This window comes from Mus musculus, chromosome 7, assembly GCF_000001635.26.
Source record: "Mus musculus strain C57BL/6J chromosome 7, GRCm38.p6 C57BL/6J".
Lineage (NCBI taxonomy): Eukaryota > Metazoa > Chordata > Mammalia > Rodentia > Muridae > Mus > Mus musculus.
This window is the reverse complement of record NC_000073.6, coordinates 8,870,416-8,889,061: the sequence shown is the minus strand read 5'-3', so window position 1 is coordinate 8,889,061 and position 18,646 is coordinate 8,870,416. Positions and strand designations below refer to the sequence as shown.

Below are 18,646 nucleotides of genomic sequence, written 5' to 3'. Positions count from 1 at the left end.
TTATTTTTGTTGTTAAAGTTGGCATTCTGGGGCACTTCATGTTCACAGTCAGCTATTGGATAGATCACAGTTCCACTGGTGGAGCTAGAGAAAGTAACCAAGGAGCTAAAGGGATCTGCAACCCTATAGGTGGAACAACAATATGAACTACCCATTACCCCACAGAGCTCGTGTCTCTAGCTGCATATGTATCAGAAGATGGCCTAGGTGGCCATCAGTGGAAAGAGAGGCCCATTGGTCGTTCAAACTTTATCTGCCACAGTACAGGTGAACACCAGGGCCAAGAAGTGGGAGTGGGCAGGTGGGGGAGCGGATGGGGGAGGGTGTAAGAGCCTTTTGAGATAACATTGGAAATGTAAATGAAATAAATATGTAATGGGGGATAGATACAGAAAATGTGGTACATTTACACAATGAAGTACTACAGGGCTACTAAAAACAATGACTTCATGAAATTTACAGGCAAATGTATGGAACTAGAAAATGTCATCCTGAATGAGGTAACACAGTTACAAAAGAACACACATGGTATGTACTCACTGATAAGTGGATATAAGGTAAAAATATTGAAATACCCATGATACAACTTACAGACCATGGAAAGCTCAAGAAGTAGGAAGACCAAGTGTGGATTCTTCACTCCTATTTAGTAGTAGGAGCAAAATAGTCACAGTAGGTACAGGGTGAAAAGGATTTGGGAGAATAGAAGGGGAGAAGTAAAAGGGGGCAGGATCAAGTGTGAGGGGAGATGAGAGAGATATACAAGGATCAATAAATTAAAGAAAGGTGTGTAGCAATGGGAGGTGGAAAACGGGGTAGCCAACAGAAAGTCCCTGATGCCAGGAAAGCAAATGGCTCTCAAGACAAAACTGGGATGACATTAGATGAAATGCTCAACAAAAGGGAGAGAGCAGTAGAGACCATATCCAGAGGTTATGAATGGCCAGTTGAGGGTTGGCCACACCCCCACCCCTTCTCAAAATTTAGTCCAGAATTTCTTCTGTCTAAAGGAAATGCAGGGATAAGAGTAGAGCAGAAACTGAAGGAAAGGCCATCCAGAAACTGTCCGACCTGGGGATCCATTCCATATACAGTCAACAATCCCAGTCACTATTGCTGATGTCAAGTAGTGCTTGCTTACAGGAAACTGTTATGGATGTCTCCTGAAAGACACAATGAGATCCTGACAGATACAGTTGCAAATGTTTGCAGGCAACCATTGGATGAGTACAGGAACCCCAGTGGGTGAGTTAAAGAAATAACAAAGGAGCTGAAGGGTATTGCAACCCAATAGGAAGATCAATGATATCAACCAACTAGACACCCCAGAACTCACAGGAACGAAAACACCAACCAAAGAATACACATAGAGAGACCCATGGCTCCAGCAGCATATATAACAGAGGGGGGGGGCTTATCCGGCATCAATGGGAGAGGAGGAACTAAGTTCTGTGAAGGCTTGGTGCCATTGCTTAAGAAAAAGTTAGAGCAGTAAGGTGGGAGTGGGTGCATTGGTGGGCATACACCCTCATAAAATCAGAAGGGAGGGGATTTGCTGTGAGGGTTTGAAGGAGAAACTTGGAATGAGGATAACTTTTGAAATGCAAAGAAATAAAATAAGCAACAATTATTAATAAAACGTGCATATACATAGAAATAAAATAAATGAATAGATCTAAAAGTAAAAAAACTTAAGAAAGTGAGAAATTATTTGACTAAAGAGGCATAAAGCAATTGGGAAGGCATAAAGGACTAAAGGAAATATGAAGCCTATGGTCAGAAAATTTAAAGAAAAATATCATTCATGAGTTGCAAATTGAGCATGACAAGAATGTCTTGAAGGGAGAGGAAGGTGAATTGAACTGAAGAATGAGTCACAGGCAAGATAGGCAACAGACATGGGCCATGGAGGTGCAGATACCAGCAAAGTACATGCTATATTTGTGTCAATGTGTGACAATGAAACAATCAATAATGCATGGTAATTTACAGGAAATAATAATTATTAAACAAATAAATTTAACAAAATTTAACTACTGAAAATTTCATTTGCAAACTTGAAAGACTGCTCCATTATCATTCTTCTAGATAAAAAGTCTCTGCACTCTGAATTTACCAGACATTCAGCAGTCATACACAGGAAAAACAGTTACTTTTACATAATGCAGAAATATACAATGCAAAACACTAAACTTGTTTGTGTTATTCAAACATAAAATGGAGCATATCATCACCCAAACTGATGAACTGCCTATATATACTCTGCCTGTTTCCAGTCCAAGTCCAATGAAACAGGTTCATGAGTGTACAATATTCAGTAAATTCTCAGATTGTCACTGTTGATTCTAGACTGCAACCAAATATACATGTGTAGAGAGAATGTATAGGAAAAGTTTACACATTGAAACGCAGTGCTCTTTTACAGTCACTATTTGTTTCTAAGATATTTAATAGCTATTTGTAAATGAGATTCTTTCACAGCCACTACCTCAATGTAAAATGTTAAAAAACAATGTAGGAAAAAATATAATATAGAATAGATGCGTCAGCCTAGGATATTAAGTTGAAAAAAATGAGCATGTGGGAGGGAGATAATGGTTTGGAACTCAAATATTAGCGTGATTTTTTTCATGACTAACTATTTTTTGGAAAATGGAGTGACTTTTTATTTTATTCGAAATAAAGAACAAAGCATGGCATATTTTATGGGTCTTGAGCCTTTAAAACTCAATCTTTACCTTGTAAATTAATGGTGGATATGTGAAAAAATGTATGATTTCAGATAGACCTCAATTACCTGTACTTGGGATTTGATCTGTTTATATATTCTCAAGATAATGGAAGCACAGGTCTTGTTTACATATTTCTGTCACTTAGTGACATAGTCCACACTCTACATGATCTGTGGATCTCAGTGACTGTAAACATGAGTCTGCCTCTGCATGACTTGGGCTGTGTAATAAAGTGTCCTGTGTGTCCTCAGTAGCTCCAGTTTTGCTATTACTGGATGTCTCACTGTGAATAATGTGATACAATCCACTGACATCATTTCTGACTGTGTTCACATAATCAGATTGTTGAAACTTTCCAAGGACTAAATTTGAACACAGGGGCTTCCTTCCACAGATTCACAAACATGAATGATATCATGGAGACTGGGAATGAATTATCCTCCTAAGTATTTACCTACATGTGTTTATTAAATGGGCTGTGGACACCAGATGCAGAGCCCCAGGTAAGAAAGTATTTAAGTTTCTTCAGGGCTCAGGAGAAACCTAAAAATAAAATGAGTCATGAATATGCAATAAACCTCACCTTTGCACAAAGAAACAAATGCAAGGAGAAATTTGATGTACTGATATGCATGGCTCATCGCAATCCACGCTGCCCAGATTTAACACAGGAAAAATATGTTCACTTTGATGGGAGTCTTCTTCTTCCTTAACATTTCACTTTTCATGGCCAATTTTATTGATCCCAGGTGCTTTTGGAGAATAAATTTGAATGAAATTCAGGATGAATATTTGGGATTAACTTGTGCTTTCATCCTGGCAGCAGTTCAGAAACCTATTGAGAAAGATTATTTCAACAAGACTCTGAATTTCCTGTAAGTAAATTTGAGTTTCAAATTGAAATGACAACTTCAGTACTTCTTGAATGCTCCAAGGATATTAGTCAAATTCTTTAGTCTTCTGTCCTGTTGCTAAGTCTGAACACCAAGAACCAACCTTAATTCCTTTACATTTTCGATCCTATTTTCTCCTTTTAATGAATCCAGTTCAGGTTTTGGTTTTCTTTCAGGTGGCTTCTGATTTAAAGGTTGGAAGCTTAGGAATAAAGGAATATCTACATTGATCCTTAACATAAAGCCTGCCTTTTGACAGTTTATATTGCACTCTAGACAGTGATGGCTTATTGACATTGATCCTGTAATATTGCATTATGTTTTATCCCAAGTTCATGTAAATAAATGCTCATGAACTGTGCTGAAAGTCCTTCCATAAGTGTGTTGCACCTAGAGCATATGCTGATGCTGGTTCCAGTAATATTCGTGGCACATATAGTTGTCAAAAACTTTACATACATACAAACTTACTGTCTCAAAGTCATTGCATGTGGTCACTTATTGACTTCTAAAGCTTCATCAGATTTAGAAAGAGATCTTTACATTCAGAAATTCCTATTTCATATGAATACCTGGATGGAATTTTTTGTATGTATATGAGCAAGGAATAGTTATCTCATTGGGGGTCAAGACAGCAAAGTGTTTAAAAGATAAAATCCAAAAGCACTGTGGCTTCATGCTTCACACTGTTCCTGTACAATCACTGGCTTTTAAGTTTTATAAAGTTCAGCTCAGGACTCTCTCTTTAGAATAAATCATACGTGGAACATATGGAATCCAATGATGTGATTACATTCTTTGAATAGGCAGGCTATCAGTAACAGTGGTGACTGCTTATGTCCCTTGTCACTGGCATGGGTGACAATTGTATTGTGGGATAGTTGGAACGTTTGAGAACAGTAATACCGGGAGCTTTCTATTAGGTTTTTTGTTTTGTTTTGTTTTGTTTTTTGTTTTTGTTTTTTGGGTTTTTTTTTTTTGTCATTAAGAGAAATATCTTCTCTATTCATGTCTCAGTTGGCTAATTTCTGGCCCTTTTAAAATTTTTAAATCTTGTGAAACTTATTTCAATAATTTTAGTAAATATTAGTACACATTCCCAGTGTGGTATCAATACCCATTTTTGTGGATTGCTGATCATTTCTTTAAAACACAGCCCTTTAGACTACTAGGCTACAAAGACAGCTTAAGTAACTGAAGTTTCCTAAAGTTTATTTGTAGGAAGTAGTTTGACAATTGTACAACATCTATTCTCAAATTCCTTTTCTATATTAGTAAAACTTTAATTGAGATTGTGTGTGTGTGTGTGTGTGTGTGTGTGTGTGTGTGTGTGTGTGTAGTAATAAAGAATGTTCGAAAATGAACCATTGTATTGGTTATAGAACGAAAACACAATAGTTGTATAATTTGTAGTGAAAACCTAATTGTATTTACTTCATTTCAATCATTAAATATGTAGGTGCATATTTAGTGTTTATTCATAAGATTATATGAAATGACAAGGATAAAACAGGTTGCGTTTTTCTCTACATAAACGTAAATGATCTCAATATGGTATTATTCCATTCCCATTGCCTAGTGGCCCACTTTTTATTTTTACAAAAAAAAATGAACATATTCTATAAATTTACACCAAAATCTCTTCTGTTTTATAAGTATATAATACTGGCATATACAAATATCACTGCAATTTCCTTATTTTCCTAGTTCTCAATAGGATGCTAGTATTGTTTTACTGTACCTGGAAAGTTTGCCAAAGATGTTTCCTATAAATTAATTTATAATGAATGAAGTACTCAGAGTGAATATATCACATTACTTTGTAAATAAAAAGTAGGAGGAAGATACATTGGTGGTGGGACAAGCCCTTAATCTCTGCACAAAATACCTTGCACTACTACATACCTGTGCATTTTAATTGAGGGTAGTCTACAGCAAGGTATCGTATAAAACATTTGGATGTATTGCCACCTTATAACCTAAATAATCCTTGCTCAAATATATACAACCTTAGTCATTCACATGTATCAATTACTAAATTCATGTATGATTTTTGAATTTATTTAAAAATAAATCTTTCTAAAAGATTTTCTTTCCATTAAGATTGAAAAAAATAACAAGATGAATATAGATATGAGGGGACACATCAAGAATTTTGACCACTAATTATAAGTGATTGTAAGTACAGGAATTAAATGTTGCTGGAGAAAGACCATTAGGCATTGATAAATCATGTTTTTACTTCCTTAACAAATTCAGTTGATTTCACAAGAAAATATGAACTCAGTGGCTCAAATAACAAGTTTTTTTATATTGCTCAATAATTTCAAAATGAAGACATGATCAAAATTAGTTTTGTCAATATCTGTGGTTTTCTCTTTACCTTCTGATCAAGTGCTCAAAAACAAAAAATGGAAATTATTTCTGTGTATGAGGTCAATGTCATCTCTTATTTATGGGACCAACACCATCATGAACTTTTAAATTGCTTTCTATTTTCCAGGTTCTTCTGTCAATCCAATCTCACAACAAAGTCATTTGTTCCAGTCTTTAGATGTCAGATGCAGAAATTTCCAATATAGTATAGAACTTCCATTGACTACAAATGTTCATGTATAATCACCTGTCCATAATAAACACTGTACTCTTTTACAGAAAAACAACTAAAAACCACAAATATGCGTTGGCATTGGCCTTTTCAATGGATGAAATCAACAAGAATCCTGATCTTTTACCAAATATGTCTTTGATCATAAGATACACTTTAGGCGGTTGTGATGGAAAAACTATAATACCTACACCATATTTATTACATAAAAAAAACACAGCCCTATCCCTAATTATTTCTGTAATGAAGAGAGTATGTGTTCGTTTCTGCTTACAGGACCCAATTGGGGGGTATCTATAAGTTTCTGGAAGTACCTGGACAGCTTCTTATCTCCACGTGTGAGTTATCATGGGACAGAAATTCTTAACATCATGTCTCTTTGGGGGAATTTGATAGCTATTAAGAAAGTTAATGGATGTGGTTGGACTTATGCTTATGTCAATCTAGGTTGTTCCAGGATACTTACTATTCAGAAATATGATAGGCTTTCAACTAGGGACTACCACCAGAAGTTGACAGATACCTTCATGGAGGAATAGAGAAGGCCATCTAGAATTAAGTCGGGCATGATGGAAGAGAGAATCTTACAGCCTTGACTGACTGTCAGTCAGAGTGTTTCATTATTTATACCAAGCTCAGCAAGAAAAGATTTGTTCATGCTGTTCCAAAACATAGAGCATATTATTTCTGTCTCCGGATAGGAGTTATCTTCATCTTGGTCACAATTTTACATTATCATTGGTAAACTGAAATAACAGCATTATTATTTACAGTCATAGTAGTTATATAAATTTAGTCATCAGTGATAAACTGTGAGGTTTTAGAAAGAAATTTTAACAACATTTCTCTATAACCCAGCTTTTAAATATCTGGGGTATTTTTTTTTTTTTTTTTTTTGCAAAGGCATGAAATACCATCCTTAGCCTGACTACTCATGACATTTTAGCAACGAGAAAGGATGAAAAACTCCAATCCAGTATGTGGAGTTCGCCATTTGACTACCTGTGAGTGTATAACTAACTATTTAGAGTCAGAATTTAAATTGGCATTAGATCTCTGGCAAAGAATTCAGGCCCATAGTGTTATAGACATATTAAGTCCTTTTCTTTAATAATATAATAATTCTATATCACTGTAAAATTTATTGCTATGTCTCATATAGTTTTTTATATTCTATTATTTCTATATCATAATATACAAGATTAGAACTTCACAAGTGAACTTCTCTAAGAAAGAGGGGTTTTGAGAATTTGATACATCATTCTTTCATATTTTTCTACACTATAATTTATCCATCATTATAAGACACTTTGGATGTAGGAGATAACTTCATCCAATCTAACTTTATTTCTGTATATTTTTATCAAGAGGTACAACTTATAGTCTGATTTATTTTGCCCTATAATTACCTGGGTATGACTTTTTCTAATCTGATTTGCTGGTAACACTTTTAGGCTGCCAAATCTTGTTTAAATTTTTACACTTTCTTTGATCCTATTATCTGTCTCATGAAGAGGCACAGAGGCAGACATTGCCAGAATATTTCAGAACCTTAGTCTAAATAGGAGATCTCTGGCGTTTTTATGTGAGTCAAAACTCTAGTGTACAATATTACCTTCAAGTAGGGCAATATAAGAATATCTCTTCGAAATGCTAAATCAGTATTATGTACAAGACTCTCCTGCTCAATCGTAGAAGGAATCCTGGATTATAGCATAAACACCTTCTTTAAAAAATACTAATCAAATACCCCAAATTGTAAAAGTATCAAAATCCCTTCAAACATTGGAAACATGGATATCAAGATTAAAACTGAAAGACAGAAAGGCAGATATTATAACATGCAAATATATTTTGTTACTTCTTGTCAAACAGCTATGCTTGCTGTTCCCATTAGAAGTGGATCTGCCAGGATTCCATGTTTGCACATTTGAATTAGAGATGAGAGTATAAGTCACAGGTAATCAACAGTTTGCAGGTAAATATGATTACAAGTGTTTTCAAGGACACTACACCTCATGCTGCTCTCTGTGTTGTAGATCCTTCAGCTTACCTATGGGCCTTTCAGTTCCATCTTCAGTGATGATGAACAATATCCCTATCTCTATCAGATGGCCCCAAAGGACACATCTCTAGCATTGGCAATGGTCTCCTTCATACTTTACTTCAACTGGAACTGGATTGGCCTTGTCATCCCAGATGACGATCAAGGAAACCAATTTCTTTTAGAGTTGAAAAAACAGAGGGAAAACAAGGAAATTTGCTTTGCCTTTGTGAAAATGATCTCTGTTGATGACATTTCATTTGAACACAAAACTGAAATGTGCTACAAACAAATTGTGATGTCATCCTCAAATGTTATCATCATTTATGAGGAAACAATCGATTTCATTGATTTGATCTTCAGAATGTGGGAACCTCCAGTTTTACAGAGAATATGGATCACCACAAAACAATGGAATTTCCCTACCAGTAAGAGAGACATAACTCATGGCACATTCTATGGATCACTTACTTTTCTACCCCACCATGGTGGGATTTCTGGCTTTAAAGATTTTGTACAGACATGGTTCCATCTCAGAAGCAAAGATTTATATCTAGTAATGCCAGAGTGGAAATACTTTAAATATGAATCCTCAGCATCTAAGTGTAAAATACTGAAGAACAATTCATCTGATGCCTCATTTGATTGGCTAATGGAACAGAAGTTTGACATGGCCTTTAGTGAGAGTAGTCATAACATATACAATGCTGTGCATGCCATAGCCCATGCACTCCATGAGGTGAATTTGCAGCAGGTTGATAATCAGGCAATAGACAATGGGAAAGGAGCCAGTTCTCACTGCTTGAAGGTAAAGTTTCTTCTATTGGACAAGGTTTGATGTCTTCAATTGCATAGCTGTTTAGAGTCTTTCAGATGCCCAGACTTAAAGAAATAGGAAATGTTTTCCAAAATAATAGGTTTCTGAACATTTTTCCTTAAAGAAAGGCAGTCTAGAGATTGTTATGAATGTGAATGGAAAAAGAATTCATAGACTAGCAATGAAAATGGGTGGTTTTATACAGAGCATGTGAATATCCATCAGCATACCCCTTCCAATATTGAATATAAACTATCCTTACTCATTAATTTTCTCCATGATTAGAAGATGAGTTTTTATTTATATTTGTCAGTTATATGGAAATCATTTAAGGAGTGGTCTCCAGTGATTCTACCAAGAGTGTAGGCTCTGGAGATCATTCTGGGTTTTCTGAGAGTAACTAAACAAGAAATAGTGTTGGTATTCAGTTCTGTCTGTAGAAAAGTGTTTATATGTGTGAATGTATGTTTCTCACTGTGTATATATCTATTTTCTACTCTTTCTGTGTATCTGTGTTTATACTTGTGATACTTTCAACATACATGTTTATCTCTATATGAAAGTGGAAGTAAGCGACAATTTTTTCTATGTAGGAATTTCTTTCTATAAGTGTGTTTGTTTATATATGTGCATATGTTTCTTTGTGGTTTTGTCAGAGTAGGTTTCTTTGTGTACATTGTGTGTATTTTGTGAGTGTTTATAAGTACTTATACGGATTTGTACCTGCTTTGCTGTGTATGAGTCTGCCTATTTCTTCTTACTTGGCATGGACATTGCCTGCCTTTTTGTATTTAGGTTTGAGTATAAATTTCTCTATGTGTCAATATCATTCATGGCTGGTGCTTATATATTTATGCCTCTCCCAGTGTTTTTATGTCAACGTGTGTGTGTGTCTGTGTGTGTGTATGTGTGTGTTGCATAGCTGTGTTTGGTTCTGCTTTTTTCTGTGTTTGGTATTCTTGACTGAGAGGATTGAAATTCTTGAAATATTATGATAATTTCATTTATCCAATTGCTTTGTTGTGATTTCCCTCTTTCTGTCTTTCTTTCTTTAAATGTAGTTGCCTTTGCTATAAAATCAGAATGCATTTTATGACTTGAAAGTATTTTAAATACATAATAGTACAATGCTTGTATTTTAGGTAAACTCCTTTCTAAGAAAGATCCACTTCACTAATCCTCTTGGGGACAAAGTGATTATGAAACAAAGAGTAATAATGCAGGAAGAATATGACATTTTCCATTTTGGGAATCTCTCACAACACCTTGGGATTAAGGTGAAGTTAGGAAAGTTCAGCCCATATTTTTCACATGGTCGAAACTTTCACTTATATGTAGACATGCTTGAGGTTGCCACAGGAAGTAGAAAGGTGGGTGTTGTATATTTTTTTATTTTTGACAATTTTACCAATTTGAAGATTTCAAACATGCATAAAATATACCTTTGTTATATCAGAACCATTATCTGACATTTAATAAATAAAAAAATAAAACTGTTCTTCACCACAGTTTGATATACTTTCCTTTAAATTGAACATATTTTTCTCCATATAATTGATCTTTGGACAATGTAATCTCCTCTCTTAATTAAACCTCTGGAACAGATATTCATATGATAGAGTCTAATGTTAAAGTTATGAAATAACAAGAGTCATAAGAGTTAACCCTTTTCATTGTATCCAAAAATGTTTACAATATAATAAAAGGATACTTACCACATTCACTAATGAACACAACTATGGAAATTCATATTTAAAGAAACATCACTTTTTAATAAATTTGAAGAATCCATTCATGCTTTTATATAAGATGAACAGAAGGTCAAGAGAGCCTATAAACAGCACTAGAACAACAGACAAAGAAATGGCTATTAACGCACCTCAAATACAGCAAATGCAGTAACCAGACAAAAGCAACAAATAATTTTCCATTATGATAGAACACTTTTCTTAAAATTCTCTAAATTAAACCAAGAACAACAAGGCTGGTTTATTTTTTGAGACATTCCTAATTTGCCTACCGAGGGTAGAAAGACACATTCATATACAAGAGGAAAACTTTTCTTTATTAAAAAAAAATGGAGGAAAACATTATAATGTTTAATAAGAGGGAAAAAGGTAATTCAGGAACAATACATTTGATAGATATGCATGGAATAATACTTGACAAAAACACGTAACAAAAGAACACAACACACAACAGAAAGATCATTCTCTGAAAACAGAGAATTTTTTTGTAATTGTGATTGTTTTATTTTTGGACAATAACTTGTTATCCTCACATAATGTATCCTAATTACAATTTACCTCCCTTCTATTGGGATGTGACCAACTGTCAGTTTTGCTGGCAAATATATCATAGTTAATATTCCGATTTCCTTCCCAACTGCCTTTTCCATCAGATCCACTTTCTGTCACTCATTAGAAAATGACAGGATTCTATAGGAGAATACTAAAATAAAACAAGATTAAACAAAAACTAAGCCATCATAATGGGACAAAATTTGCATATCCCATTATGGTAACTAGTCATATGAAATGGTGCTAGGTGAAAAGACCAGGAAATCCTACCTCATAGCTTATATGAATAGTAGTGAGTGAAGCATGAGTTAGTGATAGACAATTGAGTGATATTTATTCCCGGTTTAGTACTAAGAATACTTTATTTTTGAAACTATAATTGAAATTGTAAATTCTATAATCAGAACATATGGAATTATTGATGCCAATTATTTTTTCATATTTGCATGTGAATAAGCATAATAAGATGCTCCTAAAAACTATTAATGTCAAACTGCAAAAGGAACTCCTTGGACAAAATCAAGTTATATGTCAATGGGAATTCTATATAAAAACCCTGAAATAGACTGTCCTTTTCAAAGCCAGCCAAAACACAAAAATCTGGTAGTCAAACACTGTTGGTATCTTCTTTTATCACTGATTAACCATAACATAATTTCCAAATACAAAGAACAGTAGGAAATTTTTGTGACTCACAAATGCTCTGTTCCTCCACCTGGAATTTAATCTTATGTAAACTGAATGTCCTCAGGCCTTGGGAGCATAAGACTTATAATACAATCACATTGACATTTGATCCCAAATGAGACCAACTCATTGCTTCCACTTGACTATTCCATCTATTGTAGACAGGATTTTTTAACGTTTCTGGGATGAGACCAATTCTCTATTTTGCTTGCTAAAATATTAGAGCTAATATTCCTCAAAAACTGCTGATATCCCTGGATTGCTCATTCTTTTTCCTACTTTGGATTTTTGTCAACTTCCTATCATTCACACAGAAAATAATTATTTTTGGAGTTGTGCTTCTTATAACATATTTAGGAAGCACTACTTGACCATAAATGAGAGTTATATACCCCTCATATGTGTCCATGTCGCACACTGCATGGACATATAAGCATCATTTATTGCAGTATACTTTAACATTTTATGTGGAGAAACAGTAAGTAAATAACAAGTTTATATATAGAGAAATTTATTATTTTTACCTATTGCCTGATGTATAGTAGCGCTTTGAAAAAAAATTGCAATTATATTCCTAACATTCAACTGGTATACTTTTTAAGGAGGCTATAGACAAAACCAAACCTAGTTTTATTATCAGGGCTAATTTTCAAGTTGGATATCCTAACTCTTTCTTTATTTCTCACATTTAAAACATCATTGCATGACCTACTACAGGCAATGTAGGAATGGGGAATTATCTTTTGACATCATTCTTTCTCCAGACATTCTGAGCTCTTATTCTGAGCTTTCTCTACCTGAAGCATCGCAACGTTTTTATCAGGTCGTCTTAAGTGGTGCTTTATGCTTGAGTTTTACTTCCCTATTGGACTTTTTCCCTTCAAGTTCACATTATAGTAGAGTGGTGCTCTAAAGAATGGTGATCTTGAGTTTTGTTACAAACTTCTATATTAATTGTCAGCAAATGAATACATTAAGATTCATGTTTAAATAAGAAAGTTATAAAAATTAGTATTTTATAGCTCTATTCATGATGTAAAATTAGGTTAACAATTTTCAATAAGCATGACAATAGTCTGAATATAATACTATAAACTAACATATCTTTAAGAACATATAAACTGATTATCGTTTGGCTCTTAAAATATTGATGCCTTTGTTTTGTTTTCTTTGGTTTTTGTTTTGGGTTTTTGTTTTGTTTTGATTTTTTTTTTTTTTTGAGACAGGGTTTCTTTATATAGTCCTGGCTGACCTGGAATTCACTCTGTAGATCATGCTGGCTGTAAACTATGAAATCTGCCTGCCTCTCCTTCCCAAATGCTTCGATTAAAGACATGAAACATCACTGCCCAGCTGCCTTTAGCTTAATACAAGTATGACATGTAAAGCCTTACTAAATAAAACTGCTTTTATATTACAGTTGTTTATTATATTATTAGGGTTGAAGATTGAAATATACTCCCATTTTTATGGTGATTTTGTATTTGTGGATTTTTTCAATTTTATAAATTGGAGATTTCATTTGTTCACATTTCAAATTTTGTCCCCTTTCACTGTTTCCCTTCTGCAAATCCACTATGCCATCCCCCCTTACCCTGCTTCTATGAGGGAGCTCCCCTACCCACATACCCACTCTTGCTTCAGCACCCAAGCATTCATCTACACTGGGGAATCAAGCCTTCACAGGACCAAGGGACTCCCCTCCCATTGATGACAGATAGGGAGCTTTAACTACTTCAGTCCTTCCCCTAACACCTTCATTGGAGTCCCTGTGTTCAATCCAATGGTTGACTGTGAACATCCACATCTGTATTGGTCAGAATCTGGCAGAGCCTCCTAGGAGACAGCTGTATCAGTCTCCTTTCCACAAGCACTTCTTGCCATCCACAATAGTGTCTGGGTTTGGTATCTGCATTTGTGATGGATCTTCAGGTGGGGCAGGCTGTGTGTGGCCTTTAATTCAGTCTCTGATCTTCTCTTTGTCCCATTATTTCCAATAGATAGGAACAATTCTGAGTTAAAATTTTGTAGATGTGTGGGTGGGAGCCATGCCTAACCTCTGGCTATTGTCTCGACAGATTCTCCTTCCCGATTCTGGGATATTTCAGCTAATATCATCACTGTACGTCCTGGGATGCTCTTGATTTCCTGGCATCTGGGACTTTCTGGTTGCTACAAACAGTTCCCCGTCCCTAGTTGCTACACACCTCTGTTCAATTTCCTGACCTCTGTACAGATCTTCCACCTTCTCTCATACCTGATTCTTCTCTTATTTTTCCCCTCCCACTACTCTCTTCCTCCAGGGAGAATTTATTCCAGGGATGCAAGTATAGTTCAATATATGTATCCATTAAGAGTAGTACACCACAAAATGTGGAATTAAATTATTTTACAAAAACCTTCAGAAATGGCTCTTAACCAAGTCCAACATTCATTTAGAGATAAAAAAACAAAAATAGTGATAGAACAGGAGGAACACTTATTGATATAATAACACTTTCTTTCACAAAATTATTGACAATACTATAATACATGAAGAGAATGTTATTATCCATGAAAATCAGAAATAATATCAGGTTGTTTTTGTGGTTCATGTTTTATCCAAGCACTTTAGAGGCAGAGATCTGGAAATCTCTGTCTGTTTCTTGACAGTCTGCCCTATATTGTGAGTACGAAAAAAGCCATGTGTGATATGGAAAAACTACTTTAAATTAAATTAACATAAAGTACAAACATATGCCCACATTCCTTACTCTAACTCAAAATAGTCTTTTAAATATTACAAAGGGTTAACATACATTTAAAGAAAATGATGGGAGAAAAGAGAAAAGACCCCATACCCCATCCAATATGTCACATTACACACCTCTTCCCCACCCCAACTGTCTTCATGTTGATCCCCCCCATCCTCCAACCCACCTGACCTCTAAACTCCCTGTGGCCTCCAGGCTTTTGAGTGTTAGGTGCATCATTTTGGTATGATCACAGACATGGAAGTCCTCTACTGTATATGAATTGAGGGACCCATATCAGCTGGTGTATGCTGTGTGTTTGATGCTCCAGTGTCTGAGAGATCTCTGCAGTCCAGATTAATTGAGACAGCTGGTCTTTCTGCAAGATCGCCTTTCCCCTCAGCTACTTTCAGCCTTCCCTAATCCAGGGGTTAGTTGCTTCTCTCCATTAGTTGGTTGCAAATAACTGTATTTAGGAGGGCAGTCATGACAGATCCTTTTTGTGAGTGCTCCATAGCCTCAGTAAAATGTGAGGCCATAGGACCTCCTCTTGACCTAGATCCCACTTTGGTCCTGTAATTGGACCTTCTTTTCCTGAGGCTCCTCTCCATTTCATCCTTGCATTCAGACAGGAACAATTATGGGCTGGAGATGTGACTATGGGATGGGAACCCCATCACTCACTTGATGTCCTGTCTTCCTGCCGGAGGTGGGCTCTGTACGTTCCATCTATCTATTGTAGTACATTTCATCTAGGGTCTCTGACCTCCCAAGTCTCTGGTGCATTTTAGTGGGTCCATGCACCCTCCTATTACCTGAGGTTACCTGTTTATATTCTTTATGCTGGTCCTCAGGGCTTGGTTCCCCTGTCACGCCCACACTCCACAAACCCCTTTCTAATAATGTCATAAATGATACAAAACGTTAACTAGACAAAGAAAAAAATGCTTGGTTTTATTTCCGTTAAATCTTTATGGACATTATGGATTGAAAGCAATACTCAGCAGCAATATCCTTCACATTACATTCTCAGCATCAAAGGCAGCATTTCAAGGCTTCTCTCATTACCCTTACTTGAAATACCTTGTCAATAAAATTTCTAAATCAGACCTATCTAAGCTTTCCTTTGGAAATCAGATATGGATCAATGTGTGAATTGTCCAGAATACCAATATGCCAATACAGAACAGAACAAATGTATTCAGAAAGGTGTCACCTTCCTAAGCTATGAAGACCCCTTGGGGATGGCACTTGCCTTAATGGCCTTCTGTTTCTCTGCATTCACAGCTCTGGTACTTTGTGTCTTTCTGAAGCATCATGACACTCCTATTGTGAAGGCCAATAACAGAAGCCTCAGCTACATATTATTGATATCACTCATGTCCTGTTTTCTGTGCTCTTTTTTCTTCATTGGTCATCCTAACAGAGCCACCTGTGTCTTACAACAAATCACATTTGGAATTGTGTTCACTGTGGCTGTTTCTACAGTTCTGGCCAAAACAGTCACTGTGGTTCTTGCTTTCAAAGTCACAGACCCAGGGAGAAGATTGAGAAACTTCCTGGTATCAGGGACACCCAACTACATTATTCCCATATGTTCCCTACTCCAATGTATTCTGTCTGCTATCTGGCTAGAAGTTTCTCCTCCCTTTGTTGATATTGATGAACACTCTCAGCATGGCCACATCATCATTGTGTGCAACAAGGGCTCAGTTACTGCATTCTACTGTGTCCTTGGATACTTGGCCTGCCTGGCACTGGGAAGCTTCACTTTGGCTTTCTTGGCCAAGAATCTGCCTGACGCATTCAATGAAGCCAAGTTCTTGACCTTCAGCATGCTAGTGTTCTTCAGTGTCTGGGTCACCTTCCTCCCTGTCTACCATAGCACCAAGGGCAAGGTCATGGTTGCTGTGGAGATCTTCTCCATCTTGGCATCCAGTGCAGGAATGCTTGGATGTATTTTTGCACCCAAGATTTATATCATTTTAATGAGACCAGACAGAAATTCTACCCAAAAGATCAAAGTTAGAAATTCTACTCAAAAGATCAAAGAAAAATCATATTTCTGAACGAATAATTCAGGAATTGTGTCCAATGTAAAGTTGGTACATACCCACCAAATATTGGGTTATAGTGAATGTGTCTAGTTTTACAATCACTCTCACTGGTTGCTCTAGTGATGTCATTAAGTATCATATCTACTGAACTTCTGTGTAGAGTCCACAAAACTTGCACTCATTCACTTGCTTCATTTCCTCTCACAGAACTAATCTTTCTAATTATTACAATTTTATTCATCATTTTGCTTTCATGGAGATTTCCCCATTTTAACTTCCAAAAAAAATGTTGATAAGGCAGTTGAATCCATCATTTTGTATAGAAAAATGAGATCCAAGACACACAGGGTTACACATGGAAACCATCTACCAAATCATATAAACAATTAGAAACACAGACTAACTAAATAATCAACAAAGATGAAATCAGAATACATTTTCTGATTTCCAGTAGGAGCACACACATAACAAAATACTGCCTATTTTTTCAGCTGTTCTTCAAGCTATTGGCCAATAGTCTAAAGAGGAAATGTTCCTTTTCTGCTGTCAAATACAAATATATTATATCCAACAATGGACATCAGCCAGGGGCCCCTGTGGATGAATTGGGAATAGTTGCAAGAAGGAGAGGAGGAGGACAACCCATAGAAACACCAGCAGTCTCAACAAACCCAGACAAACAAGATCTCTCAGACATTGAACCTCTAACCAGAGATCATACACTAGCTGATGTGAAGCCCCCAACAAATATGCAGCATAAGGCTGCCTGGTCTAGCATCAGTGGGAGAGACACACCTAACCCCAGAGAGACTTAAATCCCCAGGGATTGGGAAGGGCTGGGCGTAGGGGATGTAGGGATATCATCTTGGAAATGTGGGAGGAGATGTTAGATGAGGAAGAGTCAGGAGAGCAGATCAGGAGGGAGATAACTACTAGACTGTTAAAAAAAGATTAAATAATAAGAAATAAAAAATGAAATAAAATAAGTTTGTAGATATGTCAACTTGCTATTCATATTGTAGTTATGGAAGGGATAGGCAAAACTACTGACATTTGCATGAACCTAATTCCTTTCAGAGTTTTCCCTCTGTGTGCAGTTCTGAGTGAGGTCTTGGACACAGAAAATTCTGGAAAACAGAATGAGAGGCAGATGCTTTAATTACGCTGCTTTCTAGAAAACGACTTTTCAAAAAGAAAATTGAGTGTTTGCAGCTACAGTAAATATTTCACATTTATCAATTCTCATTACATAATGGGAAACCAAATGGGTCTAAAATGCATTAACAAAAACAACCACTTCCCTCAGTCAGTCTTCATGGAAATATGATCATTAGCACTGTCCCTTTAAAGAACACATTCTTCATTAACATCCACATTTTACTTATTGAAAATTCGTGGAAGATGGCATTGTTTCAAAGAAAGATTTGATATTCACACTACAGTTTAAAGAATTCTACGCAAATTTATTCTTTTTTATTTATTTTTTATTTTTTAATTAGATATTTACTTTATTTGCATTTCAAATGCTATCCCAAAAGGCTACCCTTCCCCCGCCCTGCTCCCCAACCCACCCACTCCTGCTTCCTGACCCTGGCATTTTCCTCTACTAGGGAATATAATCTTCATAAGACCAAGAGCCTCTCCTCCCAATGATGCCCGAGTAGGCCAACTTCTGCTAAATATGCAGCTAAAGACTTGAGGTCTGTGGGTACTGGTTAGTTCATATAGTTGTTCCTACTATTGGGTTGCAGACCCCTTTAGTTCCTTGGGTACATT

The 18,646-nt window shown here is 35.9% G+C and overlaps 1 pseudogene; it reads left to right on the top strand.

Annotated features, from left to right (window-relative positions):
- On the top strand, nucleotides 3,411–16,882 carry Vmn2r-ps43 (vomeronasal 2, receptor, pseudogene 43; annotated as a pseudogene).